The following is a 24,466-nucleotide window of genomic DNA, read 5'->3' on the forward strand; positions in this document are numbered from 1 at the left end:
CACTAAAAACCTTCCAAGGAACCACTCATGAGTCCTTCTCCTGTGTAGAATCCTGGCTAAGCACTGCAGACCTACTCCTAAATGCAAAAAAGACCAAACATATGCCCTTTATACCAAAACAATATTATGATCTGAAAAATAAGTTCCATATTGTCTCATCTGACAATACAGTAATAGAAACTGGGATGGAAGTCAAACTGCTTTGAGTAATCACAGATAACAAACTCAAATAACAGCAACATATTCACCAAGCTATTAATAAACTCATAAGAAACTAGGGTCCCTAGATAGAACAAAGCAATATCTTGCAATATCCACAAGAAGATCCATAACATCCACTTACCTACTCCTAACTCTTTTGTATGCATCTCCCATTTTCACAAATCTTAACAATGCCCTCATGGCCAAACTTGAAACATACTATAATAAAGTAGCTAAGTTTGCCACATACTTTACCACCAAAATCCATCACTGCATGGCCCTGAAGGAACTAAACTGGCTGGTACTCCTAAACCAGCTAACCTACTCTTAACTCACTACAGCTTACAACCATAAACCAGATAGCTGCGCCTCTCTAAAAAACATAGCGTAAAGAGTCGATTATCTGAACTAATTAGGACCTAGGGTAGTTCAGATAATCAAATTCTTTGGATAATCAAGCATATAATTGAACTGGATAAAAAACTTCTAAAAATGTTTTTGATGAACATTAATTAAGAAAAATAAAAATAATTACTGTAAGTACAAAATGGTACAGTATGTTATTGTAGTACAAGCTCACAAAACACACACAAGCGCATATGTATGATGTTTACATATTCAGACTTTATGATTTTTCCTACCCGAAAACTTTGGAAGGCTATGTTCGAATAATTGACATTTTAGATAATTGACTCTGAACCATACAGTAGTAGCAGAACACTATGCTCCAATAACAAATCCCTCCTAGTTGTAAGTAAATCAGAAAACTCTGCATGTAACTCACTGTACTCTTACTATGGTACAAAACTATGGAACTCCATTCCACTACAGTTAAAACATATAGAAAATGACAAATGCTTTAAAAGCCTACTAAAACAGCACCTACAGCACTCTTGCCTCTGCTCTTCACCTGGTTAATACCTACCAAAGTAACTTATTAAGCTACTGCCCCTGCAACAAAAACATATCCCCTCCTTCCTAACTCATCACATGAGGAACCCATCTTGATTATGAGCGTAGTACAATTTCACTTTTCTCTCCTACTGTAAACAATCAATACTTTTCTATTGCTTTCCTCTCTTCTCTGCTACATGTTTACTTTTTTCTCTCTCATTTTTACATCCACTTTGTAACTTCCAAACTAAATTCAAATGTAAGTGAATGTTTTTTTTTTTCATTTGTTTTACTGTTTTTCTTTGTGGACATAGTATTTTCTGATTTTCTGTTCTGTCAACTACCGTGTTTACTTGATTTCTGTAGTAATCCAAGACATAATACCATCTACAATGTAAAAATGTCTATGTACTTTGGACACTTGTAACTTAAGAATGTAAATGTGGAGCTTTTCTCTCCAGACATTTGCTGAAAAAGGACATTTCTATCCCAGTCAGACTTTCCCAGTCAACAGAGACAAATAAATAAATATTGAAAACTGCCTTGACATCTAGAGAAAAAGTCCAGGTTTAAACCAATTTGCTCTTCCTTTCGTAACTTGCCTGCTCCTCTCCGTCACTAAAGCACAAAATGCCTCGGGAACCTACTTATACTCAGACTTGTAGCTAACCTGGTGAATATCCTCCCACATCCTTTCAGGTTTCTATAAAACCAGGAGGCATTCAAAACACATCTAAGAGAACACGTCTCAACAACATCCTGGCTCTGTAGCTGTACATCTCCAGGATAAGTATAACTTTCTTCCCCCTCTTCCATGATACCTCCGCTCTCCTCTACTTTCTTACCAACTGTCACCCTGTCTTCACCCAGACCACCTCCTATCTATGCCTCTCATAACTCTTTTACAACTCATTTCATTTTTATCTCAAAATTAAATCAACCTTTTGCTTTCCACCCTTTGTAAATAACTCAGAACTCTGTATTGTGAAATCTATCCTACTGCGTAGTTATTTATTTAACTATATAGAGTGTAACTGCTATACAAGGCCTTTCTACTGCATGAATAGTTACTATCTTTATCTGTTTTGAAATTGTAAAATTAATTTTAATTGTATTCTGCCTGACATTGTTTATGTTATATAACTTAAAAGATTTTGATTGTAATGCATGTACTGGAACTTTCTCTCCAGGCGTCCACTGAAAAGGGGTCTTTATGCCCAACCAGACTTCCCCGATTAATAAATGTAAAATAAATAAATAAATAAATAAATAGCTTACAGTTTGGGGTGATTGTCTGTCCCCAAAAGGTATCGGATCAGTTGGACAGGTAAACTAGAAAATACTTAATGATTATAACAATTAATGCTTAGCAAATTATATATAAAAATCAGTGTCTACTAAGATTGTATATTCCTTGAAACTGATTACATGCATAGATTTACAATCATGGGACTGCATACATACAGTGGATACAAAAAGTTTACACAGCCCTGTTAAAATGCCAGGTTTTTGTGATATAAAAATGAGACTACAATAAATAATTTCAAAACTTTTCCCACCTTTAATGTGATCTATAACCTGTACAATTCAATTGAAAAACAAACAAATATGTTTTAGGGGAAAATATAAAAAATAAAAAAATGTACAATAAGCTGGTTGCATAAGTGTGTGCACCCTTAAACTAATACTTTTTGATTTAATTACAGCATTCATTCTTCTTTGGTACACACCTGCCATCAATTAAAGAGACTCTGATTAACCACAAATAAAGTTCAGCTGTCCTAGTAGGATTTTCCTGACATTTACTCAGTTGCCTGCTACAGTAAAAGGCATGGTTCATAGAGAACTTACAAAGCATCAAAGGGATCTCATTGTTAAAAGGTATCAGTCAGGAGAAGAGTACAAAAAATTTCCACAGCATTGGGTATACCATGGAACACAGTGAAGGCAGTCATCAAAAAGTGGAGAAATATGGGACAACAATGACATTGCAAAGATCTGGATGTCCCTCCAAAATTGATGAAAAGACAATGACAACTGGTCAGGGAGGTTGCCAAGAGACTACGGCAACATTGAAGGAGCTGCAGGAATTTCTGGCAAGTATTGGTTGTGTACTACATGTGACAACAATCTTCCATATTCTCCATATCTCTGGACTATAGGCTAGGGTTGCAAGACAGAAGCCTTTCCTTAAAAAGAAAAACATCCAGGCCCAGCTAAAATTTGCAAAACAATACATCAAGTCTCCCAAAAACATGTGGAAAATGTGTTATGGTCTGATGAGACCAAGGCTGAACTTTCTGGCCACAATTCCAAAGGGTATGTTTGGCGCAAAAACAACACTTCGCATCACCAAAAGAACACCATCCCCACAGTGAAGCATGATGGTGGCAGTATCATGCTTTGGGTTGCTTTTCCTCAGCTGGAACTGGGGCTTTAGTCAAGGTGGAGGGAATTATGAACAGTTCCAAATACCAATCAGTTTTGGCCCAAAGCCTTCAGGCATCTGCTAGAAAGCTGAAGAGGAATTTCACCTTTCATTACGACAATGACCCCAAGCATACATCCAAATCAACAAAAGAATGGGTTTACCAGAAGAAAATTAAAGTTTTGGAATGGCCCAGCTAGAGCCCAGACCTAAATCCAATGGAAAATATGTGGCATGACCTGAAGAGGGCTGTGTACAAGAGATGCCCTCGCAATCTGACAGATTTGGAGCACTTTTGCAAGGAAGAGTGGGCAAATATTGGCAAGTCAAGATATGTCATGTTAATAGACTCCTACCCAAGAAGACTGAATGCTGTAATTAAATCAAAAGGTGCTTCAACAAAGTATTAATTTAAGGGTGTGTACACACAACAAAGTATTAGTTTAAGGGTGTGCACACATGCAACCAGCATATTGTATGGTTTTTATTTTTTATATTTTTCCCCTAAGAGATTTGTTTGTTTTTCAATTGAATTGTACACATTATAGGTCACATTAAAGGTGGGAAAAGTTTTGAAATGATTTATTGTGGTCTCATTTTATTATATCACAAAAATCTGGCATTTTAAAAGGGGTGTGTAAACTTTTTATGTCCACTGTATCTACTGACCTCATCAGATCCAAACACAGTGAACGTTTTAAAACATGAGAAGTCTAAGCTGACTTCTCTGTTTAGTTTAGCAGAAGCATATCAGTGTCAAGCAGGAATGAAAATCAAACCAGAAGTAGATAAAAATCAGGCAGCAACTGAATATGTCAAAAAAACCCAAAAAAAACCAAAAGAAAAAATATAAGGAGAAGGCTCAGATGAGAAGGAAAGTAATGTGCAAAATGCATAAATATTGTGGCAAGTTTAGAGATCTCCTGGAGCATCCTCACGTTGATCAAGATTTAATATAGAAATGGAATAATCATTAGGGCAAGATGAACTGAAAACAAAAGATGAAAGATTAATAATGGCTGTCCAGGAGAGTGGACTATATACATGTTGGTTTAGAAAGTCCATTGAACACGTGGGAAAAACAGACAAATGTAGGTTCTGTAAAAAAAGAACTGGAAAGAGTTGCACATCTTGCTGCTGGGTGTGATACACTCATAGCAGAGGGCCTGTATACTGAAAGGCACAATAATTTGGCAAGACTGTTGCATCAGGGATTGTGCAAACATTACACTATTGAAGTAATTGTGAAGCACTGGAGACATGAACCACAAAGCATTGTAGAAAATGATAAAGTTCATATCACATGGGATTAACTATTACCAACATTTCAAAAAATACATCTGCAAAAATCAGATATAGTAGTCCATGAAAAGAAGAGAAAAGTAGCATTGATCATTGAAGTTGCTACACACAGTGATTACAGTGTCTTGTGTACAGAGAGACATACATTTGTAACATATCAGGATTTGTATGGAGCAATGAGAGCTATGTGGAAGAAATATACTCAGATCATTCTAATAGTAATAGGAGCAACAGGTCTAACAAGAAGAATTTACAATCATATTTAGATATGCTACCAATAAATGTAAGTGTATATGAAAGAAGGAATTCTGGGCAAATTGCAGGCGCTGAGAAGATCACTTTTGGCTAATATCAAAGATTGAAATAATACTAATTTCATGAACTTTAATCATACCCTGACTTAGGAAGGGGGTCCATTCTCGTCATGGTATTAGAAACCAAAAAAACGTGAGAGAACACCGTCTGAGTATTCCTAAGAGGTAGAATGCAAACCAGTCAACACCTGTGCCAGAGACCAACACAGTAGGTCTTAGGCAGTCCAAATCGATCAGATAATCAACCACGTGAAATGTAGAAGACACATAAAGGAGGAAAAATTGTGGATAATTGATTTGATCTCTAGCTATGAGAAAATCAATGATGTTTCAAATGAACATAGTTCCACTGCTGTGGCACGCTCTGAAGTCGTAGTCCACGAGATTCTAATACAGATCCACGCTTCCTATGTACTGTAAAAACTCTTAATAATTTTGGAGGTTGAAATAGGGTAGCAACTATCCAGAACACCCAGTCCCAAGTGGAGTTTGAGGACTGGCATCTGCAAGTAGAGGCAGAGATTTTTGAAGACATGGGGAAAGGAAAGCTTAACTGGGTGAAATGAACATAATGTAAACATCATTGTCCAGGATATCAATTCACTCAGACACCCCTCTTACTGAAGTGGTGTCTTATGCACAATCAGGGAGGCATATCAGGGTCTCCACCACAGCGTTTCCTGATTGCACTGCAAGACTCCAGTCCCTTCCCCAGAATGAGTAAGGTGACATAAGCTGCTCATTCCCATCCCAACCTCCTGACTCTTCCAGCACTTGTGCCACTAATCAAATTTGGGCCCTCTGTGTCACAGTCAGGGCTCCATCCCTCTACATTTAAAGCATCATCATCATTAGTGGTGACTAGAATGTGGAACAGTTTAACAGGTGAGAAATACACACACACCTTGGGATGGTAGTGATATGATTTCTCAGAGAACACTTCTCGCTGAGATTGACTGTCACCTGACCTATCATACATGATATTATCTTTCAAACCCCAACGATAGAGAGCTTTTTTCCATCCCACACATAACTCATTTAATAGTTTAGACTATTTTCTGGTTAATATTGTTATGACTATTGTTATTGTCTAACAGTGAATGTGTTTTCATATGGGTTTTGCCTGCAATGCATTCAGTTCTGATTATTGCAATACCCCACTAAACAAACATATATATGGATTCCTTCTTCACTTTTTGCCTCTCAGAGGTCAGATATGGAGAATTTATTTGGCATACTATGTCATTTTTTTAACTTTTTTTGTTCTAGAGGTGGACATATAGGTGATGCTGTGAATGAAGTTACATTTTATATACTTTTATCTTATTTACATTTTTTTAAGGAGGTAGTACACTGATTAAAGCTGGCCATTTTCACGTACAGCCCAAGTGAATAAATTCACAGTAGTACATACAGAATAAATTTATGATAGTACATGCAGTATAGAAAGTAATACAATGTATAAAACACCTAGAAAATATGTATATTTTTAGAGACAGTTATAGGCTTAAGAGTATATGAAACTTTGGAAGAAGAATTATCAGTTCTGTTTAGAGTAATACAAAGTTAATACTGTACTTCATAAGTTCATAGGTGTTTACTAGACTAATGGCCCTGGGTCCTTTACAAGCCTAGCCATAGGATTACCCTGGCATAGTGCCACCTGATCTTAGTTCCCAGTGCTTCTATCGAGTAGAGCCACTGGAGTTATCCCCAGGGTGAATTTCCTATTTCCCATCCACTCATCGATATTTCTCTTGAAGAGGGTCAGCGAGGTGCTTTGCTTGACCTATATGGGAAGTCTATTCCATAGCATGGGCAGTCTCTGGGTTATGAACCTGTCCCTCCAGCATGTTCTATTAATATGTGGTAATGAGGTTGAGGTCTCTGGAGCATGTGTTGTGGAGGGATTGGATTTCTTTAGATGTAGCATTTCTAACAGAGCTGGGTCAGATATGGCTTTGTAAGTCAAGCAGAGATCGCCTCTAAGTAGGCGATATGAGACAGAGAATAGTTGGAGTTTTTTGAGTCTGTCCATATAGGACAACTGTTTAAGGCCTAGGATCCTCTTTGTGGGGTACTTGTGTGGCCTCTTCAGTTGTTGCAGGTGTCTAGTGAAGTACATGCCAAATGGGGCATTGTACTCGATGATTGGCCTAATGAGGGAAGAGTAGAGGGAGACAATGACCTCTTTCTTCCTGAATGCAAAACCCTTAGTAATGAGATGTGCCACATAGAAGGACTTTCTGACCACAGTGGCAATGTGGTGATCAAAAGAGAGGTTGCTGTCAACCTGTGTTCCCAGATCTCTTATAACGCCTGCTGTGTTTAGTGGACTACCATCAATGTGTTAATTCATGGGAACCAGGTTTTTCCCAAAGGGGATGACGACACATTTTTTGGCATTGAGCTTAAGGCCATGGTTCTGACACCAGTCTTTGGTCTCAGTGAGGCCATTCTGTACAATGTCAACATCACTTGGGGAGTTAATAGCTCCCAACTAATAATAGTTCCCAACTTGCAGTTGTCTGTGAACGTTGTCAGCCAGAGTCCCTTTGTGTTGGCCTGGACTTCAGAGAAGTAGATACCAAACAGGAGAGGACTCAGGACTGAACCCTGTGGGGCTCCACTCATGACTAGTCAGCAGTCTGACTTGGAGCCAGCTACTTTCACATTGTGGGTTCTATTGTGAGCCAGTTTGCAACCCACCTAGTGATATAGGGGTTGATGTCTAGCTTAGTGAGTTTTTCTATGATTCCTGAGTGGGGAATGGTATCAGAGGCCTTGGCCAGATCAAGGTAGGCTGTATGAACCACCTTGCCTTCATCCACAGCTCTGGTGACTGACTCAAAGAAGTCAATCAAGTTGAGCAGGCATGATCTACCCTTCACAAAACCAAACTGTGTGAAATCCATAGTTTGGAGATTCCCTATATCCTTGTTTACTAGGTCCATGATGATGCATTCCATAGCTTTGCATATAAGACTCGTCAGGCTAATGGGGTGATAGTTCTCAGGGTCTGTAGTCGCTCCTCCTTTGTGGAGAGGGATGACTGTAGCAGTGCGCCATTTGGTAGGGACAAAGCCTAAGGACAGGCTGTGATTGAACAGGGCACACAGATGAGGTGCCAATTCACTCTGTATTTCATGTAGAACACAGCCAGGGATATTGTCAGGTCCCATAGAAGCTGTATTCTTGGCCTTGGACAGTGCTGTTTTAACCTGTGCAGCAGTAATACTGGGTGCCTGGCAATCTACTGGTATTGTGATTGGTCCTTTGGGGGGGAGGGGGTAAAGTTGGCACTGAATCTGTTGGCCAGTATACTAGCAATGTCTGTTGGCTCGGTATAGGAGGTACCATTGTGCAGTAGCTCAGAGCAAATCTGGGTATTGCTATGGAGATTCTTTACATAACTATAGAAGGCCTTGTGGTTGTCTTTACTATCTGCTGCAATTCTGTTTTTATAGCTAGCTTTAGAGGATTTGATGTGGGATCGCAACTTTTTGTTGAGGCTGATAAGGGAGTTTTTCCAGTCTTGGGACTTTACCGTATTCTGCTTCAGTTTCCTCGTTCTGTTGTAGAGTTTGTTTATGGCAGGGGACCACCAGGCTGGCTTCCTTTTTTTGGAGGAGAGCGCCTTGGTTCTATTGTGTATGGCGAGATCCATGCATCTGTGTACATGTTCGTACAGTGCATTGGTGTATGAATTGGCAGTCATACAACTATTCTCCATTTGCATGGTTGCCGTGAAGTTAACAACCTCTGGTTTTAGGAGCCCAAAGTTAACTTTGGAGAAGTTTTTCATGGTGGTTACCTTTGCAGGGGGGGGGGGGGATTTCCAAGGTGATTAATTTGTGGTCAGATCTAACCAGGGAGGAGTTGCCTATTGGTGTACAGCAATGGTCGCCCATGTTAGTAATGACCAAGTCAAGGATGTTGCTACCTGTAATGGGGGTATGAACGAGCTGGTCCAGGGCATTGGAATTAATAACCTCCAGGAAACAATGGGCAAGTGTATTGGTACATGAGTAGTTTTCCCAGTTAATGGAGGGGTAGTTGAAGTCACCTAGTAAGAGAGTGTTAGGATGGACCCTAATATTCTCCAGGGTGCTTAGGCACGTGGAGTGTGTGTCTTGGGACATGGTTGGGGACCTATAGCAGGCTACGACCTGAATCGCTGTCTTACCCAATGTTAGCTGCACCTGAAATATCTCTGATGCATTATGTTGGGCTACCAGTCCGGAAGTGTATGCATCCTTTATGAATATAGAAACACCACCGCTTTTGGAGCTTCTGTCCAATTTCTGCGGCTGAAAGGTGTGGAATGAGTTATAGCCTAGTATTGAAGGGGTGCTTTCTGCTGCCTTGAACCAGGTCTCTGTTGCAGCACAAATGTTGATGTTCACCATTTTAAGGAGTGCTTCGAGCGAGTGCATTTTGAGATTTAGACTTCTAGCATTGAGCAGCATGACCCTCAGATTGTATTTGTTTGTAGCCATTATGGTGGTAATTTGTCCTTTGGAACACCACCTAAAAAAAGGCACTATAGTGGTGGGAAGAGCCTTGGACAGTATCCGGAAGCCCAGGGGTGACAGATGTAGGCCATCTCTGGCAAAGCATCTAGGTCTGTCAGTCATGTCATCCCAGGCACACAGATACTGGATCCCCTTAGAATGACACCAGAAACTTAGCCAATTGTTGAAATCAATCATTTTCTGCTTGTACTGTGGTATCATTCCGGGTGATGGCAGGATGCTGCTCAGGGCTAGGGTCATACCCACCTGGGCTGCATAATCTGAGAGCTCATCCGTGTCACTTTTCATGTAGTCCAGGGAGATATGTCTCAGATCATTCACACCCACATGTATAATGACAGAGTCATATTTGTACCTGTTGTTGAGGAACCTGAGTGCATGTGTTATGTGACAGATCTTGGCACCTGACAGGCAGCTGACTGTTACTTTCTCTTTATTCAACCTAGTGAGTGGGACATCAGTGTGCCTCACTATCGAGTCACCTATGACTAGAGTGTTGGGCATGCTATTTTGCCTTAGGGGCTTTCATTGAGTTGCACACTGTTTAGGAGAGGTATGTGTCTCATGATTAGTGTTATGTTATGGTGGTCGAGTGCGTTTCTGCCTTGGAGGTCTCTGCTGCTTGGATAGATTTTTATTGAGAGCCTCCATGAAGATGGGTGTGTGGCTTGTATTTTTATGTGAAGGCAGTGCTGGTGTGTGTTCTGGAGGGCTATGCGTTCTATGTGGTGTGGTGCCAGTGCTGACCTTCTCCTCTTGACCAGCTATTCCGGTCTTGGCTGGAGAGTGCGTGGCTTCTGATTTGGATATATAAGTACATCTCTCGCAAGTCTGAGTACTGGGAGGTAAGATGAGAGGGTTGTCGGTGTACATGAGGCAGTTGCTACATTGCCTCAGGATGCCCAAGTTCAATAGGTTAATAGGAGAAAGCACAGGAAACTACTTTTAGACATGCCTGGAGGCATGGGCATTGATAATAAGTACTGGATCTGTTTCCTTGTAGAATATTTAGTGCTGGTCGCACTTTTGTGTGCTACAATAATTGCTACAAGAAGTCTGGTAAAGTGCTAGACTAATAAGCTAGTATAAGTGCAGGAGAGGAGAGAACTTGTAGATCTAAGGAACAAATTGAAGAGCAGACTTTGGCACCACTCAGGAGCTTACAAACAGTCCTGGATACAGCAAGTCTGTATCTGGACTAGATTAGTTACAGGAAAGGTGGGAAACAAGTGCAAATGCGGGCTTTTAAACCATAAAGTTGAGAGAGATGGAAAAACTGCCCAAATGGCTAATAAACTACAGTTTCTGGGCAAGAAACCACTGCTCTTGTGGTAGATAGGCTACCTAGTGCTTACCACTCCCACTGATAAGCTAAAAGGCTTCCTTCCAACACAGAAAGGCTTGGGGGGCTCAGAAGCTTACAAACAATCTTGAATACAGCAAATCTGTATCTGGACTAGACTAGTTACAGGAAAAGGGGGAAACAAATTAAATGCGGGCTTTTAAATCAGAAAGTTGAGAGAGATGGAAAAACTGGCCAAACGGATAACAACTACAATTTCTGGGCCAGAAACCACTCCTTATGTGGTAGATAGGCTACCTCATACGTACCACTCCCACTGATAAGCTGAAAGGCTTCCCTCCAACACAGAAAGGCTTGGGGGATCAGGAGCTTACAAACAGTCTTGGATATAGCAAATCTGTATCTGGACTAGACTAGTTACAGGAAAGGCAGGAAACAAGCTTAGATTTTTTTTTACTAAAGTAGAAAAGGAGACAGCAGGAAAAGAAGATAATTCAAGGTTAAGACCCTGAGTGGGTTGGCCCTCTCAAATGTTTTCCTCTGTATTAGGTAGAATGAGCTAATGGCACTAGACTGTGAGGAGTGTCCCAGATCAAATTTACAGTATGGGCGGGCAACTACAAAGCCACCAAGTATAAGAACAAGACACCAATAGGGAGGGGAGGGAAACTATTACAGCTACTAGCTGTAGCCACTAAATGAAAGTTTTAAACAGATAAAGGAGCAAGGGGACTCTAGAGAATGCTTTTAACTGCAAACAAATCAGTTATATTGATACCTGACTAGAACACAGAAACTTCACAAAAAGCACAAATGCACAGGAAAGGACAGATAGAGCACTCACAGACAGCTCTCAATATGAAAAAGCAGTTTACAGTTAAGTAATTCAATAAAGATGCAATTAGAGTAATGAAACAGTATCTAGCAATGAAAAATACAGTTAAAACAGTATAAAAAAGTACATAAATGCAGTGAAACAGTAAAATACAGTGACATTCATGTGTCTATAAAAACTTAAAAAATAAGAGAAAAATAGGGAAATTGGAAGTGTTTTATATAAGTATTTCATACCTCTCAACCTGTTAGTGCAATAAATCTGGACAAAGCCTAAAATAATGGGGGACAAAGGCCCAAAGATAGGGACAGATTTTAAGTATTGCTCATATGAACTTATAAAGTTTCTTGAATAACATGTTTTATGTTAGCATGCATTTTTGCTGAAGGATACGAAGTCTGAAACTCAAATGTATGTCATTATTTAGTGACTTCAATCTTCAGTGATTTGCTAGAAAACCACACATTTTATAAGGAACAGACCAAAAATATGAGGCAACAATCTGGTCAGTTGAGAGTTATAAAGTATTTGAAAAATATTCACTTTAAAAAGACTAGGCAACAATGTCCTGTATCTAATCCTGCTTAATCTTTTATGTTGGTTTGACTGGGATAGGTGAGACAGTCGTTAAATCTGCAATGTCTGTTCTCTGTCCTCAATAGTTCAAGTGATGTCTTAGAAATGTAATAGGGTTAGTGGAAACTGTGGATGCAAAGAGGAAGGTTAGGTGATGGGATCCTTATGTGGGAGTGAGCACAGGGATTTTTTGAAGAGGTACTGTTTTAGTTGTTGACAGAAGTTTTGGTATGTGGGAACTTCTTTTAGGTTGGAGAGAAGACACTATCACAGTGAAAGGGCAGAGACAGAGAAACTGAGAGAGAGAGCGAGGGAGGGGGTGGGTATGGTGTACTCTCTCTGACACAGTCTGCTCTGTTAAATCATACGTTGCCGGTAGAATTACAGTTTGTGATATGATACAAGCTGCACAACAGAGCAGAAAAGAAATATAATTTAATTCAATTAAGTTTTTGTTAAATGCCCTTTATTACCATCAGACACTGCACAGGAACTACTCCAAGATAAAAGTAATTAATATTATTTGTATGAATGAAAGGAAGACAGATGGAAAGCCCTTCATCTTCTAGGAGAGATGTCCAAGATAAGATCCTGGCATGCTGAATGAAAAAAAAAATGATAAACTAATAAAAGGTATCCCTAATTTCTCAATCTGTGTCTGGTTCCTGTGAATCCTGACTTTATATGTATTCAACAGATAATATGAACATATTTCTCAAGACAGTATGCTTACATGTTGTTCCATGTCTCCTCAAACTGTAATGTTTGAGAAATCATTTACTCACTCTTACTAGTCGAAAACAAGGACTGCAGGAAATGACAGTGCATTGACTTGGGAAGGTTGTCCCCTTTCCAGTGTTATGTGACAATGGAAGATGTGTATATACAAGATTAAGGAATGGGGGTGCAGGGGAGGACTTGCTTCCCAGGGAAAAAAATGTTTTTGGACAGTGTTATTGCTTTGAATGGTACTTATGTGTTTAAATCTCTCATGATCTCTCAAGTTAGCTCTGTGATCACATTTGGAGGTCTTACAGTGGAAGCCCCAGATACACGTATTTCTAAGGAATAAGAGCTCAGAGTGCCTAAATATTTATCAGGACTACATCTCTACCCAATGCCCTTATGATCTTACAGACAAGCTTTTGACATCCAAATTGTTCCAAATAATTGAAAAATAAACATAGAGAATCTTCCTCGAAACAAGGCTGTAAATCTTGATAGTCTTACAATAAACTGTTTCTTGCTGTACAAATAACAAGAGTCACTTGGTTTAAGTGACTTATTGAGAAAAACAGATATTGAAAGTGAAAACTAAGGAAATAAAATCTAAGTTTAGCCTTGTTAACAGTTCATGGCCTTAACTCTTTATGTTCAAATGCCAGACAGATCACACTAAAATGGGAATATAAATAGCAGAATTTAAATCATTCCTTCCATGCATGCATACATACATACATGCAAATATTTCAAGCACGGGCATCAAAGCCCTTCTAGCTTGCCAATATACCAGAACACTTGTTCCCATAAAGAGCATCCAGACTGTTCTTAAAAATATGTAAACTAGTACTTGTTTTAATGTACTTTGGTAGTCTGTTCCATGCATCAGCTACTCTGACAGAGAACCAGTTAGTACACTTCTCATTCCTATAGAATCTCCTACATAAGTTGTCTGATGATTCTCTAGTACTTTTTGATAATCCCAAACATTCCCAGAGGTAGTTGTCCCTAAATGCCCTATATACCTGAATAAGATCTCCTCTTAGATATCTGTAAGAGACACTGTACAAGTTCAGATATTTTAGTCTTTCATGATAACTTAAATGTTCACATCCATGGATGCCCTTGGTATATTTCCATTGTACTCTTTCCAGTTTACTCATGCTTGTTTTCTTATAGGGTTTCCATATTGTTATTCCATACTCAAGTTTGGGTCTAATGTAACTAACAAACAAGGACTTCATTATTTTTGATTTCCTAGACTTTATAAATCTTTTTATACAACCTATAGTTATATAACTATCATTAACCAATTGGTTGATATGATTAGAAAAACTCATAGCTGAATCTACCCATATACCCAGGTCCTTAAATGAGTCTACAGTTTCAGTCACTGTGTGCTGTATTAAATATTCACCTTTCAATTTATGTCTCCCAAATCTCATTTGCTTAGTTTTTGATGTATTTTTCAGTGTATTATTCCCCTGTGCCCAAATGGTCAATTTAGTCAAGTTATTCTGCAGACATGCATTATCTGTAACACATGTAATCAGTTTACCTAATTTCATGTTGTCTGCATATAGGCTGTAGAACACCTCAGATGAAAATGTTAGGTCTGAAAGATACAATCTAAACAAGTAAGGGCCTAGGACAGAGCCCTGTGGGACACCCTGACTGTAACCAAGGATTTCTCCTGTCCAGGTGCTGTATGATACTTGCCATGTCCTATTTGTAAGCCATGCACCTATCCATCTAATCAAGAGTACATCAAAACCTAGTTGTACTAATTTATTGATCAGTGTTATGTGTATGACCCTGTCAAATGCTGAAGTTAAATCTAATATAAATTATATCATGGCACAATTTATCATTCATAGCTGTTATTATATTGTTATAGAACATCATGTAACAGGTGGTAATAGATCTGTTTTCAACATATGCATGCTTGTATATGGTTTCAAGTCCCAACCTATCAAGTTCTGACAATAACTTATCCAATATTACCTTCTCCGTTATTTTTCCACAACATGAAAGTAGACTTAAGGGTCTATATGACTCTGAGTTTGTCCTACACCCCTTTCCCTTAAAAACAGGTTTAATAAGTGCATGTCTCCAATCTTGAGGAATCTCCCCATATTTATATGACTTAGTGAATAATACATATAATGGTACTGTAAGTTCTTGCTGAAGTGTACTCAGGTCATTGTTACTGATTCCGTCTCCTCCCTGTGCTTTGTTTGGATCCACTTTGCACAGTTCTTTTTCAATATAATCTAATTTGATTCCAGTATCTGAGGTTATCTGGATGTCACTAGGACAATTTACCACCCCTTTTGTGGAGCTAAACTGTTTTGCATAAGATTTTGTAAATATATCTATGATCTGTTGCGTTTGAGAATAAATTTTAGAATCTGCACACAGTTTATCAATTTGTGTGTCTTTACTACTTCCACATCTTATGTATCTATAAAAAGGTTTCCTGTTATGCTCAATATCTTTATATAAATTTTCTTCAAACTTTTCTTGATCTTGTCTCACACTATGCTTAATCTATTTGTCCAGCTTGTTTATTTCAGTTTTCAAAGTTGTAGTTTGACCTCTCTTCCATTTCTTATATTTTTTGTCTCTCACCTTAATCAGATATCCTGTTCTTATGGAAAGATATCTGCCTGATGTCGTATGCTTAGATCCTGATGTTAAACATTTTCTTTTGATTTTTTGCACTCAAACAATTTCTCTTTCAAAACTTTCCACATTCCCTCTGCAGTTTTTCCACTGAACACCTCACTCCAGTTAGTTTTACATAGTGACTGTTTTGCTTCCATATAATCTGTAATTAGCCTTCTGTGCATTGGCAGAATTATCTAACAACAGATTAACCTTTATAACCCCATGATCACTGCATCACATTTGCTTTACTCCAACTAAACTTAAATACCTGGAACTAACCAGTTTGATGAATATTTTCATTGAAAGATCTATATAAACACTCTGTTTCATGTATTATGGGGGGGGGGGGTTACCCATTTGTCATTCCCCTGTGGTCTGATATTAAGAAAACAAGGATTTTATTTAGTTATGTATGATTTAGCTTGTCTTGTTTGACTGTGGAGTATAACACTGCAGCAAAGACATTTAGTGGGGATCAGAATGAACTAGAAACACAATTCTACAAATTCAGTCTAGTGATAAACTCTCTTAAACCTGCATTCTAGTCCCAGGGCACACCTTAAATCTAAAGGAATGAAAGCTCTTCCCAGGGCATAATGGCCTTAAGAAAATCATCTACCATGCTGTCACTTTAAATGGATAAAATTAAGTGTGTTTCTGACAACATGGTTGGCACCACATATCAGGGGCTTGTTGGTCTGTGGTATGATTCTCACTTAAGGTGCAAGAGGTCCTGAGTTCAAATCCTGGAGAAGCCCATGTTTTCCTCCAAAGAGGCTTTGTGCCAGATGAATGGAATACAATAACAATCATCCCCTTACATAAGGTAGGGTGTCAACTGACCCGAATAAGTACAGACCCATAAGCCTTAGCCTAATCTGTAAGACTATTAAAAGGATCATTATGGAATTAATAAATAAGGACATAGATAACCTCCAAACATTTCACCCAAGACAGTGCGGATTTGCCAAGAGCAGATCCTGCCTTCTTAACTTGGTTGACTTCTTTGAGGAGGTTACTGAAGTAATGGATGAGAACAAATCAATACACATTGCATATCTAGGCCTCACAAAGGCATTCAACACCATCCCGCTTTCAGGTTTTGTAGATAAACTCTTCCAGCTAAATGTAAATTTCTGTGTAACTCACTGGATAGCAGACTGGCTCACAAATACAGCAGAGAGCTGATCATCTGAACTAATTGGGACCTAGGGTAGTTTGTATAATCAAACTGTTTGAATAATCAAACATATAACTGAAAGTCATATGCACAGGTGGTGCAAAGGGCTAAGCTTTACTTTTTTGCCAGAAAGCAAGCTCGTTGTTGTAGTATTAAAAGCAGGGTTTCATATTATATTTCAGAAAATTGTTTTATGCAACCGTTAACCTGCCCAAATAAAGACTAACATGTTCTAACATGTTCAGTTAACAACTCGACTCAATCTGATGGCAGCGCAAGAACTCACCATAAAGACAGAAAGGGCTAAACTGGCTGCAGAGAGGTAACAAAAAAGACCCAAAAAAGGCACACCACACAACAGTCAAAAAAACAAAATAAACCAAGGACGGCACAGATAGCACTGTGGACAAAAAGACAACACAAAAATAACTAGACTTTGTGCTAAAGTAATTGCAAAGATATGGCTGCAAAGAGCATGGGGAGGGAGTATCTGCTCTACATTACTGTAACAAGTTACACAATCTATTCTTAATTAACAAGCTAATCTGAGCATTGTATGAAAAACACAGACTATAAAATTAAAACTGCCAACCCTAAGACATCCCCAGGTTCAGAAACATGCACTGTGATCCAGTACCAAGAACCATAAGAAAAGGAATATCTTTTAATACCTACATTGAATGGAATAACAGTTTAAAGCCCCCACTCAAAATTTAACACGCGACAAAGTCAAGGTCTCTGGGACATGATGCAAGCACACCCTTACTGTATACTATAGAGGAACAAGGTGACCTGACAAAAGTTGAACCCCTGTTTAAAACCTCATGTGTGATAACACTTAACATACCTTATGAGCCAAACACAGCAATGCCTGTTCTGCGGGAACGTGCAGTAAAAGTTCAGCATGTGGTCGCATGCGACACATCCCAGAAAGACTTCAAAGTGGGGGCAAGATACCCACAACCAACTCTAGTATATACATTCATTAATTTTACTTGGATATCTGGAAGCTGCAACACAAAATAATAGTACAGAATTATTCACCATGGACTGCTAATACAGAAAGAAAATTATATGCAACAAAATAAGCATTACTAAGACACATTCAAAGATTTCACCGCATTCCATTGATGGAATAAAACATGAACTATAGAACATCTTTTTACTAAAAGAAAAAAAAAACTTTGATTGGACACTGGGATGCCCATTAGAAACTCTATAAAGCTAACAGTTTTAACTCTTTAACTTGCAAACATAAAAAGGGAAAATTGCTTTTCTTAAGTCATCATTTCCAATCAGCAGTACACCAAACAGTTTTGTTTTAATTAGAAATGATTAAATAACGTATACACATATATTGTATTGTCTTACTGCTGTAGCAGCAGAAGAAGAGGCGATGTAAACATTGATCACCATAATGCTGCTGCTCTGCAACCCAGCAATGTAAGTCCGGCAATTAATAAAACAGAAAAGGGGAGCAGGAAAGGAAAGGCCCAAATAACCCATACCAAACATCACATGATTTACAATAAAATAATAATAGATTTAAATGTATGATCCTACAAGTTTCCACTAACAACTTACACTGGGATATTTGACTGGTTGAGCTCTTAGAGATAGAGTATGGAGAACCAGAGGAGGAGGGTTTATGGAGTAAAGTTTTTAGTAGAGTGTCAAGAGAGAGTAGTCAAAGGCCTTGGGGGTCGGGGTAGAACAAAGAAACCAGAGCTCCAGTCGCGGCTTTTAGTTACAGTTTCAGAAAGGGAGGAGGGGGCGGTCATGGTAGCTGAATCTGAATCCATGTTGTGTGTGTGGGAGTTAGTAGGAGATTCTAAAAGATGTGTAGAAGGTAGTTGGATTGGATTTTTCTAGAGGTTTAGAGGACAGAATAGCGATAGCAGTGCATTAGAGTGCATTGTTGTTGTTGGCTACCTTATGTAGAGGTGATGATAAGGCCCTTTTTCAATGCTTCTTTGCTTGGGTGACCATTAAACTGAACATTCTGGTTAACTATTAAGCAACAGCAAAATATGAACTACAGCAACAACAAACATTAAATTCCAGGCAGTAAGAAAAACACATGTACAGACGCAACTCTTATGAAGGTTGCGTTCGGATAAATAATGTTTCAGATAACTGATGTTCGGATAATCAACACTGTATTGTAAATCCCAGGAAATTAGGGTGGCATCTCTACCTACTCCAAAAGACCTGTTACTAGTTGTATACCCCAGGGTTCAGTTCTTGAGCTCTGTACCCCAGGGTTTAGTTCTTGAGCTGTGTATGCCAGGGTTCAGTTCTTGGGATGTGTACCCCAGGGTTTAGTTTCTTAGGCTGTGTACCCTAAGGTTCAGTTTTTGGGCTGTGAACCCCCAGGGTTCAGTTCTTGGACTGTATACCCCAGAGTTCAGTTTTTGGACTGTGTACCCCAGGGTTCAGTCCTTGGGCCACTCCTCCTTTACTTCTCAGAGGTAAAGCAAATGTTAAGGGTTTATGGCTGACCAAGTCTGCAGACAACTGTGAACTCAGTGCCAACATAAATTCTCCAGAGGACACCAAAATCCACTAAGAGGGCCCTTCCCAAACAAATAGCTATTGTCAAAATCAAGGACTAAAACTAAATGCCAAGAAATAAATAATCATATCCTTCATCAAGCATGACTGCCATTGTAACTATCACGTGGACACACACCCTTGAAAGTTAATCGCATAGTCAGGGATCTGGAACCTAGAACCTATGTCAACAACGAACTTTCCTTTGATCACCGCATATCCACTATTGTAAAGCTGTTCTTTTTCATTGTACAGTTTATATCTAATAAAGGTATGGCATCCAGATCCGGAGATGTATTCATCGCACTGTACTCAGCTATTATTACACTGATCATTGAACATAAAGCCCCATTTGGTATCTATTTGTCCAAACACTTGACACATCTGGAGGGACCACAATGATTTCTCACTAAAAAAATCAAGGGCCCAAAATCACCAAAACTGTGCAAACCAGTTCAAGGCCTTGTCTGTCTTCTTGGTATCATACAGGCTTGTAAGAGGCAATGTCTGCTTCAGGCCTCATCCTGTCAAACCTATTACTCATTTGGATGTCCAGTGGTAGCATGAACACCCACTCACATAACCTCAATCTGTTTTGTAACACAAATAGAACATGTTGGAGGGATAGTTCTGTATCACAGAGAATACCTCTTCTGTAGTATCGTGTTCCAGTCTGCATAAACAAAAATACTTATTTATTGTTTTTGTATACTGGGGTAGTCTGTCTGGGCTGTGATAGCCCTTTTCAGTGGAGGCCTGGTGAATATTTTCACTAAATGCCGTTCAGTCTTATGAGTTCAGTGCGTGAGTTTACAATGTTAAATTGCATGAATGAAAATATTTCTGATATTTTTATCTGCTCTGTTACTTATAATGCTGCTATTACATTTTTTAGCTGAAACTGCAAAAAAATATATTTGTAGCACAAAGAACAAGTACAAAATATGTGACTGTTTTATTTATTTGTTTAGAAAATATCATATAAAGATATACATAAATAAAAAAACATGCATTTTGCAACTGGTTTTGTGCTAAATAAGTTTACTTTTGCAAAGCTTTGATGACTGATTTTTATTTTAAAGTTTTTCATATTTGATTTTTTAGAATAAGAATATTAGTTTTTCTGATATGTGATATGTGATTGTGTGCTCACGTATTAATTACTATTTCTTTTGCAGATGTTGACAGTTTCAACAGTTTTAATGCTTTCACTAATTCACTATCCTCTTTTGTTTTAAGTCATTTAAATTTGCTTGTTAGAAAAATGGGCAGAAAGATGATAATTTTTGCAATCATTTCCCCATTAAAAAAATAAACATAAAACAGAATGATGGGACTCCAAAATTACTATATAGTATAGTACTGACCATTTTGGAGCAATTAAAGGGATGCAATAGATAAGAATCTGCATTGTCAATGATACAGTTCACGTGCAAATTGCATAGGAACAGGTTAAAATTGTTTGAGATTGCATGGAAAATGTACAGTTGTGTACACTTACCATAAATGTAGATGTTCGAGTGTATTCACTGTTGCAGTCATTACATTTGGGTAATCTGCTGGCAGGTTGCCCTCAGTTGGCTTGATTAACAAAGTCTTGGGTCCTGCGTCGGATGCTGTCCCTTCTTCCATGACGTCAGGTCATCAGGGGTATAAAACATGCAGCCGATGTCATTACACTAGTTTTTCTTGCCCCAGATGTCAGGTGCCCCCCTAATGGGGAGCAAATAAACACAAACACAAAAGTATGCCTCCAACCAAAACCAAATACACCAAAAAGGCTTTTAAGCATAGTAAAGTAAAGTAGAGGTATAGTCAGAAAATCTAGGGGGCTGGAGGGAGGATAACCAGGACTGCAACAGTGAATACACTCGAACATCTACATTTATGGTAAGTGTACACAACTGTACCATGTTCTTCGTGTTTCACTGTTGCAGTCATTAGATTTGGGTAGATTCCCAAAGCTATGGTTGGGAGGAGGAGTTTATACAGCATTAGGGCCAGCTATAAGGCCCTGCAAGACAGCAGTGGCAAAGCCAGCTCTGGATTTAGAGAAAATTGGTAAATGATAATGCTTGGTGAAAGTATGCACAGAACTCCAGGTAGCAGCTCCTAGGATATCCCTGGTAGGGACACCTCTGAGAAAGGCTGCAGAGGTAGATGCAGCCCTGGTGGAGTGAGATCTGATCCCCTGGGGGATAGGTTTTCCATGGTGCTTATAGCAGAAATTAATGCAATGGCTTATCCATTTAGAAATGGTTTGTTTTGAAATAGCCTTCCCCTCTGCCCCTGCAGCAAATGCTAGCAGCAATTGTTCAGATTTTCTTCGAGATTTAGTCCTGTCCAAGTAGAATCTTTGTTGTCTGTGCACATCCAAGGAATGCAGAATCCGTTCCCCTTTGTTCTGTGGATTGGGAAAGAAGGTTGGCAAATGAATGAACTGATTAAGAGACACACTGGAAACCACCTTGGGCATGAAGGATGGATTGGTCCTGAGAGATACACTGTCCGCATGAACGATGATGAAAGGCTCCACTGCCATAAGGGCCTGTAATTCAGATATCCTTCTAGCTGAAGTGATTTCTAAAAGGAAGGCTGTTTTTCAAGAAATAAATTTTAAGTCTGCAGTAGCAGCTGGCTCAAAAGGAGGTAGAGTGAGTTTCTCCAAAACAAAGTTAATGTCCCAGGCAGGGGTTGGAGCTCTCCTGGGTGGTTTCAAGTTTTTTGTCCCTCTGAAATACTGCTTGAGCAGAGGATGAGAGAAGAGGGGTGGTTCCATGTTATAGTGAGCTGAAATAGCTGAGGCATGGATTTTAATGGAGGAAAAAGACAGGCCCTTGTGAAGCATCTCAGTTAAGTATTGCAAAATCTGAGGAAAATTGGGCGTTCCTGTGCTCATCCCTAAAGATTGGTTCCAGGCACAGAATCTTTTCCATTTGTCAGCATAAGATTTTCTAGTACTAGGTCTCCTCGCCTCCAAGATGACATCCATCACATGTTTGCTGAGGGATGATAAGGTTGAATTTAAGTGATTAGCCAGGCTGCAAGGTTTAATGTTGGAAGCTGAGGGTGCAGGATTTGGTTCTCCTGCTGAGACAGCAGAGAAGGGGTCTGAGGCAGGTGCCATGGAGATATTTGCGACACACTGTGCGGAAGGGGGGTACCAGTGTTGGCACAGCCAGTCTGGAGCAATCAAAACCATCCTTGGTTTGTCCTGTTTGACTTTTAGTAGAACTTTGGAGAGCAGAGGCAGAGGGGGAAAAGCATAGACTGATAGATTTTTCCAGCTGAAGGACAGAGCATCCACTTTCCATGCTTGTTTGTGGGGAGTCCTTGTGCAAAAATTGACCAACTGGTAGTTCTGGGGGGAGGCAAATAGATCTATGTCTGGGCTCCCCCATTTGTTTGTCAACATGTTGAAAATCCGTGGTTCCAGTTTCCACTTGTGTGGGTCCATGAGGTTTCTGCTTAGTCCATCTGCCAGTGTATTCAGCTTTTCTGGCAGGAATTGAGCTTGTAGATGTACTTGGTAGCTCAGGGCTGTGTTCCATAATGACATGGCTAGTTTGAAGAAGGGGTAGGAATGTGTACCCCCCCTGCTTGTTTATGTACCACATAACTGTGGTGTTGTCCGTCTTTACCATTAGTTGTCCTGGAAGAATGTAGGCCTTGAAGGCTGTCAGAGCATTCTGGACAGCTAACATTTCTTTTTGATTGATATGTAGGTGCATTTGATTTGGGTTCCATTTGCCCTGAATGCACTTCCCTGCCAGGTGAGCCCCCCATGCATAGTCTGATGCATCTGTAGTTAGGGTCTGGATGGCAGGGGGTAGTGTGAATGGTAATCCCTTGTTTTGGTGGCAAGCTTCTGCCCACCATAGGAACATCAGGCGTAGGCAAGGTATGATAGGAATCATTGTTTCCAGGCTGTGACAATGTTGACTCCATAGACTTTTTAGATACCACTGTAGTTTCCTCATATGCAGTCTTGCATATGGAATTAGAAGAATGCAGGAGGCCATGAACCCCAAGGCTTGCAGTATTTGTCTTGCAGATAGCAGGGTTTTTGTGGCCACTTGTTTGAAGTTAGTTACCAAATGAATTTGCTTCTCTGGCGTGAGGAAAGCCATCTGGGCAGTTGTATTCAAGCTTGCACCCAGGAATGTAATCTGTTGACAGGGTACCAGTTGTGATTTATTTTCGTTTATGGTGTACCCTAGACAAGTTAGAACCTTTTTTACAAACGCCATATGATTTAAAAGTATGCCCTGGTTTTCTGCCTGAATTAGACAATCGTCCAGGTATGGATATATTTGAATATTTCTTTGTCTGCAAAATGCAATAACTGGAGCCAGGCACTTTGTGAATATGCTGGGCGCAGTAGACAAGCCAAAGGGCAGTGCAGAGAACTGATAATGCAAGTAGCCTGCTTTGAAGCATAGGTATCTTCTGCAAGATTCCCTGATTGGGATGTGCAGGTATGCTTCTTTTAAATCTAGAGTTGCCAACCAGGCATGTTTGCCTAGCATAGGAAGTAACTGGTGAAGAGTCAGCATCTTGAATTTTGGAATCTCCAGAAAGGTGTTTAGAGTAGACAGGTCCAGGACTGGACGCCATGATTTTTTTTTCTGGGTACCAGGAAAAGCCTTGAATAGAAACCTTGTCCCTTTTCCTCTTCTGGCACCAGTTGAATAGCCCCCCTGCTTAAAAGAGAAAGCACTTGTTTTTGAGCCCCTGCCCACTGATTTGGGGTCAGGTCTGGCCACCCGTTTGGTGTTGGCAATGTGTGGAAATGAAATCTGTATCCCTGGGACACTATATTTAAAACCCATTTGTCCTGGGTTATGAGTTCCCAGTTCTTTGCATGAAGAGCAATCTTCCCCCCAAAGGGGCAGTTGAAAGATAAGTCCTTGGTAATTTTAAAAAGAAGTCATTGAGGCTGTTTAGTGTAGGGG

This window comes from Protopterus annectens, chromosome 10.part0 (genome assembly GCF_019279795.1).
Source record: "Protopterus annectens isolate FY-2018-M chromosome 10.part0, PAN1.0, whole genome shotgun sequence".
Classification (NCBI taxonomy): Eukaryota; Metazoa; Chordata; order Ceratodontiformes; family Protopteridae; genus Protopterus; species Protopterus annectens.